Source organism: Trachypithecus francoisi, unplaced genomic scaffold, assembly GCF_009764315.1.
Source record: "Trachypithecus francoisi isolate TF-2019V2 unplaced genomic scaffold, Tfra_2.0 Lachesis_group16, whole genome shotgun sequence".
Taxonomy (NCBI): domain Eukaryota; kingdom Metazoa; phylum Chordata; class Mammalia; order Primates; family Cercopithecidae; genus Trachypithecus; species Trachypithecus francoisi.
Genome location: NW_022681461.1, coordinates 34,803,106 through 34,811,187, shown reverse-complemented (window position 1 = coordinate 34,811,187; position 8,082 = coordinate 34,803,106).

The following is an 8,082-nucleotide window of genomic DNA, read 5'->3' as shown; positions in this document are numbered from 1 at the left end:
TAATGTGATGCCTCTAGATTTGTTCTTTTTGTTTACTTTTGCTTTGGCTATGCAGGCTTTTTTTTGGTTCTATATGAATTTTAGAATTGTATTTTCTAGTTCTGTGAAGAAAGATAGTGGTATTTTGATTGGGATTGCATTAAATTTGTGGATTGCTTTTGGCAGTATGGTCATTTTCACAATACTGATTCTACCCATCTATGAGCATGGGATGTGTTTCCATTTGTTGTGTCATCTACAATTTCTTTCTACAGTGTGTTGTGGTTTTCCTTGTAGAGGTCTTTTGCTTTAAGGATGTTCATTTTGGTGTATTTCAAGGATTTGTTTCAAGATTTAGATCTCCTTTTAGCAGTTCTTGTAGTGCTGGCTTGATAGTGGTCAGTTATCTCAGCATTTGTTTATCTGGAAAAGACTGTATTTTTCCTTCATTTATGAAGCTTAGTTATGCTGGATACAAAATTCTTGACTGATAATCGCTTTAAGGAGGCTAAAATTTAGGACTCCAATCCCTTTAACTTGTATGGTTTCTACTGAGAAACCTGTTGTTAATCTGATAAGTTTTCCTTTATAGGTTACCTGATGCTTTTGCCTCACAACTCTTAAGATTCTTTCCTTTATCTGGACTTCAGATAACCTGATGACTATGTGCCTAGGCAATGATCTTTTGGGGATGAATTTTTCAGGTGTTCTTCGAACTTCTTGGATTTGGATCTCTAAATCTCTATTGAGGCCAGGAAAGTTTTCTTTGATTATTCCCTCAAATATGTTTCCCAAACTTTTAGATTTTTCTTCTTCCTCTGAAACACCAATTATTCTTAAGTTTGGATGTTTAACATACTCCCAAACTTCTTGGAGACTTTATTCTTTTTTTTTTTTTTTGAGACGGAGTCTCACTCTGTCGCCCAGGCTGGAGTGCAGTGGCCGGATCTCAGCTCACTGCAAGCTCTGCCTCACGGGTTTACGCCATTCTCCTGCCTCAGCCTCCCGAGTAGCTGGGACTACAGGCGCCACCTCGCCCGGCTAGTTTTTTGTATTTTTTAGTAGAAACGGGGTTTCACCATGTTAGCCAGGATGGTCTCAATCTCCTGACCTTGTGATCCGCCTGTCTCTGCCTCCCAAAGTGCTGGGATTACAGGCTTGAGCCACCGCGCCCGGCCTCATTTTTTAAATTCTGTTTTCTTTGTCTTTGACAGATTGGGATCATTCAAAAGCCTTGTCTTCAGGCTCTGAGGTTCTTTCTTCTGCTCATTTGGTTCTGTTGCTGAGACTTTCCAGTGCATTTTTCATTTCTTTAAGTGTGTCTTTGATTTCCAGAAGTTGTGATTATTTATTATTTATGCCCTCTATTTTGCCAAAGAAATTTCCTTTCATATCCTGTATTAAGTTTTTGACTTCTTTAAGTTGGGCTTCACCTTTCTCTGGTGGCTTCCTGATTAGCTTAATACTCGACCTTCTGAATTCTTTTTCTGGCAAGTCAGAGATTTTGTCTTGGGTTGGTTCCATTGCTGGTGAGCTGGGATGATCCTTTGGGGGTTTTAAAGAATCTTGTTTTCCCATATTACCAGAAATGTTTATCTGGTTCCTTCTCATTTGAATAGATTATGTCAGAGGGAAGATCTGAGATTTGAGGGCTGCTGTTCAGATTCTTTTATACCACATTCTGCTCCGTTGATGTGGTGTTTTCCTCCTTCACCTAGGAATGGGGTTTCTTGAGAGCTGAACTGTGGTGATTGTTTTTGTTCTTCTGGGTCTATAGCCACCCAGTGGAGCTACTGGGCTCTGGGCTGGTACTGGGGAATGTCTGCAAAGAGTCCTGTGATGTGATCCATTTTCAGGTCTTTGCAGCTATGGATACCAGCACCTACTCTGGTAGAGGTAGCAGGGGAATGAAGTGGAATCTGTGTCAGTCCTTGGCTTTGTTTTTGTTTAGCGTGCTGGTTTTGTGTTGGTTACCTCCAGCCAAGAGGTAGTGCTTTCAAGAGCGCATCAGCTGCAATCCTGTAGGGAGGATGCAAACTTGCCCTAGGGACACCTAGTTAAGTATTCGGGTTTCTCAGGTGGTGGACAGGGCCATAGAGCTCCCAAGAGATTATGACCTTTGTCTTTGGCTACCAGGGTGGATAGAAAAAGACCACCAGGTGGGAGCAAGGATGGGTGTGTCTGAGCTTAGTCTCTACTTGGGTGGGGCTTGCTGTGGCTCCTGTAGGAGATGGAGTTATGGTTTCCAGTCCAATGGAGTTGTATTCCCAGGGGAATTGGAATTATGGCCGCCTCTGCTGAGCCATACCTGTCACCAGGGAAGTGGGAGAAAGCTGGCAGTCACAGGTCTTACTTCACTCCCATGCAGCCCACAGTCCTAAAGGCTGGTCTCACTCCCACTGTGCCACCCCTCACCCCACTTGCACAACAGCACCAACTCTGTTTCCAGGCAGCCGGTGACCAGGGCTGAGAACTTGACCCAGACCACCAACCTCCCCACTGAGAAAGCAAGCAGAGTTACAGTTTTTTAGTGTGATCCTGCAGGTGTGATCCAGTTCCTTCAAAGCATCTGTGGATTCTCTTGGCTTTCTGGTATGTTCCTGCAGTAGTTTTTGGAGCAAAAGCTTATAATGTGAGTCTCCACACACTATTCTGTCGATCCAAGTGGGAGGTGCAAGCTAGTCCTGCCTCCTTTATGCCATCTTCTGTCTTTACATTTCATTATTTTTTAATTATGACAGTTGTTAACTTAGAGTATGTTTTGTCTGATATAAGTTTAGCCACCTCTGCTCTTTTTTGGTTACCATTTGTATGAAATATCATTTATTATCTCTTCATTTTCAGCCAATGTGTGTCACCAAAGATAAAGGGAGTCTCTTGTAGGCAGCATAGAGTTGGGTCCTAATTTTTATGGGATCTATTTAAACTAAAGAGCTTCTGCACAGCAAAAGAAACTATCATTAGAGTGAACAGGCAACCTAGAGAATGGAGGAAATTTTTGCAATCTATGCATCTGACAAAGTTCTAATATCCAGAATCAACAAGGAACTTAAATAAATTTACAAGAAAAAAACACACAACCCCATCAAAAAGTGGGTGAAGCATATGAACAGATAGTTTTCAAAAGAAGACATTTATGCAGCCAAAAAACATGAAAAAAAACTCATCAACACTGGGCATCAGAGAAATGCAAATCAAAACCACAATGAGAAACGATCTCATGCCAGTTAGAATGGCTATCATTAAAGAGTTAGGAAACAACAGATGCTGGAGAGGATGTGGAGAAATAGGAATACTTTTACACTGTTGGTGGGAGTGTACATAAGTTCAACCATTGTGGAAGACAGTGTGGCAATTCCTCAAGGATCTAGAACTAGAAATACCATTTGACCCAGCAATCCCATACTGGGTAAAAGGATTCTAAATCATTCTACTATAAAGACACATGCACATGTATGTTTACTGCAGCACTCTTCACAATAGCAAAGACTTGGAACCAATCCAAATACCCATCAATGATATACTAGATAAAGAAAATGTGGCACATATATACCATGGAATACTATGCAGCCATAAAACAGAATGAGTTCATGTCCTTTGCAGGGATATAGATGAAGCTGGAAACCATCATTCTCAGCAAACTAACACAGGAAAAGAAAACCAATCACCACATGTTCTCACTCATAGTGGGAGTTGAACAATGAGAACACCTGGACACAAAGAAGAGAATGTCACACACCGGGGGCTGTTGGGGGCTGGGGTCCTATGGGAGGGATAGCATTAGGAGAAATACCTAATGTAAACGACGGGTTGATGGGTGCAGCAAACCACCATGTCACGTGTATACCTATGTAACAAACCTGCACCTTCTGCACATGTATCACAGAACTTAAAGTATAATTTTAAAAAATTCATTCAGCCACTTTATACCTTTTTATTGAAGAATTTAATGTTTTTACATTAAAAGTAATTATTAATAGGTAAGGACTTACTATTACCAATTTGTTCATTGCTTTCTGAAAGTTTTGCAGTTCTGTTTTTCTGTTCTTCTTCTCCTGCTGTCTTCCTGTGTGATTTGATGAAATTTTTGTAGTTGTATGCTTTGATTCCTTTCTCTTTGTCTCTTGTATTCCTACTACAGTTTTTTTTTCACCATGAAGCTTATATACACCATCTTATAGTTATAGTAATCTATTTTAAGCTGAATACAACTTAACTTCAACTGCATGCAAAAATTCTACACTTCACTTTCTCTTCCCCTGCTATTTTATGCTATTAATGCCACAATTTACATTTTTTATATATCTTGTATGCATTAACTATTATTGTAGCTACTATAATTTTAATAGTCTTGACTTTTAACTTTTATATTAGAGTCTAAAAACTTATGCAATACTATTGTAGTATTAGAGTATTCTGAATTTGACTACATTCTTTCCTTTACATGTTTTCATGTTGTCCGTAGTTAGAGTACTTTTGTTACAAGTTGTAGAAATTCTTTAGCATTTTTTGTAAAGCATATCTAGTGTGATGAATTCTCACAGCATTGCTTGTCTGGCACAATCTTTATCCTGCCTTCATTTCTCAAGGACTGGCTTGCCTCATATAGTATCCTTGGTCAACCGTTCTTTCTTTAACCACTTTGAATATATCATCTCACTCTCTCATCCTACAAGCTTTCTGCCAAGAAATCTGCTAAACTAATGGATGTTCCCTTGTATACGATCAGTTGTTTTTCTCTTGCCACTTTGAATATCCTCTCTTTCTTCTTGACTTTTGAGAATTTTCTTTTTTATGTATCTCATATTTATATTTGATCTATTTTGGGTTCTCTGGACTAAATGGATCTGAATGTTAATGTCTCTTTCCAGATTAGGGAAGTTTTCTGACATCAAATCTCTAAGTATGTTTTGTGCTCCTTTCTCTTTCTCTGCTCCTTTTAAGACTTTCATAATTTATATTTTGGTTTGTTTGATGGTGTGCCATATGTCTCACAGATTTTCATCACCTTTTTCCTTTTTTACTTTTTGCTCTTCTTATTGTGTAATTTCAAATGACCTATCTTTGAGCTCACTCATTATTTCGTCTGCTTGTTTTATCTCATTGAGCTTCTTTAAGATGACTGTTTTGAAAAATTTTTCAGGCAGTTCATAGGTAGCCCTTTCTATAGGGTAGGTTACTGGTGGTTTATTTTGTTCCTTTGGTAGTATCATATTTTCCTAATCAGTCATGATCCTTCTGACCTTTAGTTGGTGTGTGTACATTTGAAAAAGTAAGCACTTCCTCCTATCTTTACAGATTGTACTTGGCAGGAAAAACCCTTCATCATTCAGCCCATCCAGAGTTTCTGAGCAGGCCACCAGATGAGGTCCATGGGCATACTTGTAGCAGGAATCTGCATGTGGGCCAACTTGATGCTTAGGGCAGTGAATGGGCAGGCCTAGAACTTGAGTCTGTGGACAGGCCTGAGTAATGAGAACATGGTATCTGCTTGGAGATTGTGTCTGCAGGGTTGGTTCTGTAGCCTGAGTCTATGCTGGTTGACCCAGCACTAGAATCCACTGAGGTTGACCTGGATCTTAGTTTCTCTGGAGCTTGTGTCCATGGGGACCACTCTGGAACCTGGAATGGGCCTGGAACTGAGGAAAGACTGGTGCCTTGGTTGATGGATGCTGGCCTAGATCTGAAATCTGTAGTTGCTGGTCTGCAGCCTGGGGCAAGCCTAACACCTGGGGCCTCAGCAGCACTGGGGCTGTTCTAGAGTCTAGATATAACTGGATTCCAAATCTTTGTGAACTGGCCTGCCAGCTGGAGCTGTAGGGATGGTCATGCTCTGGAGCAGATCTGTAGTTTGAGATTGGAGGGACTGACCAGCAGCCTGTGACCTGTAACTAATTTTTTCATGTTGATTTTTGTATTATGCATCTTTGCTGAGTTCATTTATTACACTAACTTTTTTTGCATTGAATCTTTAAGATTTTCTACATATAAGATCATGTTTCTGCAACCAAAACATTTTACTTTTCTTTTTTTAATATTTATGTCTTTTATAATTTTCTCAACCATATTACTCTGTCTAAAACTTCCAAAACTATTGAATAGAAGGGAAAAAAATGAATATTCTGGTCTCCTTTAATGTACAGGAAAAGATTTCAGCATTTTGCCATCAAGTTTGATGTTGGCTGTGTGTTTTTCATGCTTTTGTCGTGCTGAAGAAATTTTATTTGGTTTGTACATTACTGAATTTTTTTATGAAAGGCTGTTGGCTTTGCCATTTTTATTTTATAAATGAAGTCAATCAGGGAGTTATTTCCCTTAATTTTACAAATGTGGTATCTTACATTGATTTTTTTCATGTTGAACCTTCATGCTTTCAGGAATAAATTCTACATAACCTGACATATAATAGTCTTAAAAGGCTACTGAATTCAATGTGCTCTTATTTGAATATTAGTTTTTGCATTGGTATTCATAACAGATATTGATCTGTAGTTTTTTTCTTAATAGTTTTTGTCTAAGGTTGGTATGACATTAATGGTGACTTCATAGAATTTAGTTAGATACTGATCCCATGTCTTCAAAATTGTAGAAGAGTTTGAGAATGTTTCTGTTAATTCTTCTATGAATATTTTGTGAAATCACTCTTGTGAATTTTTATATGCATTACTCTAATGTTCAGTTCCTGCATTTCTGTTTGTTTCCTTTCTATGATTTTTATCTTTGTTGATATACTTGTTTTGGTCATGTATCAGTTTCCTAATTTTAGTTGTTCATCCACATTTCCTTAGGCTTTTTTTTAGTATATATAAGACAGTCGTTTTAAAGATCTTTAGCAGTGAATCTAATGACTAGGCTTCATCAGGGATGGGATTCATGAAATTCCTTTGTACATTTGGGTATGTCATATTTCCAGTGTCTTTGTATAACTTTTGATTTTTTATTTATTTATTTATTTTTATTATACTTTAAGTTCTAGGGTACATGTGCATAACGTGCAGGTTTGTTACATATGTATACTTGTGCCATGTTGGTGTGCTGCACCCATCAACTCGTCAGCACCCATCAATTCATCATTTATATCAGGTATAACTCCCAGTGCAATCCCTCCCCCCTCCCCATGATAGGCCCCGATGTGTGATGTTCCCCTTCCCGAGTCCAAGTGATCTCATTGTTCAGTTCCCACCTATGGGTGAGAACATGCGGTGTTTGGTTTTCTGTTCTTGTGATAGTTTGCTAAGAATGATGGTTTCCAGCTGCATCCATGTCCCTACAAAGGACATGAGCTCATCCTTTTTTATGGCTGCATAATATTCCATGGTGTATATGTGCCACATTTTCTTAATCCAGTCTGTCACAGATGGACATTTGGGTTGATTCCAAGTCTTTGCTATTGTGAATAGTGCCGCAATAAACATACGTGTGCATGTGTCTTTATAGCAGCATGATTTATAATCCTTTGGGTATATACCCAGTAGTGGGATGGCTGCGTCATATGGTACATCTAGTTCCAGATCCTTGAGGAATTGCCATACTGTTTTCGGTAATGGTTGAACTAGTTTACAATCCCACCAACAGTGTAAAAGTGTTCCTATTTCTCCACATCCTCTCCAGCACCTGTTGTTTCCTGACTTTTTAATGATTGCCATTCTAACTGGTGTGAGATGGTATCTCATTGTGGTTTTGATTTGCATTTCTCAGATGGCCAGTGATGATGAGCATTTTTTCATGTGTCTGTTGGCTGTATGAATGTCTTCTTTTGAGAAATGTCTGTTCATATCCTTTCCCCACTTTTTGATGGGGTTGTTTGTTTTTTTCTTGTAAATTTGAGTTCTTTGTAGATTCTGGATATTAGCCCTTTGTCAGATGAGTAGATTGCAAAAATTTTCTCCCATTCTGTAGGTTGCCTGTTCACTCTGATGGTAGTTTCTTTTGCTGTGCAAAAGCCCTTTAGTTTAATCATATCCCATTTGTCAATTTTGGCTTTTGCTGCCATTGCTTTTGCTGTTTTAGACATGAAGTCCTTGCCCATGCCTATGTCCTGAATGGTACTACCTAGGTTTTCTTCTAGGGTTTTTATGGTATTAGGTCTAACATTTAAGTCTC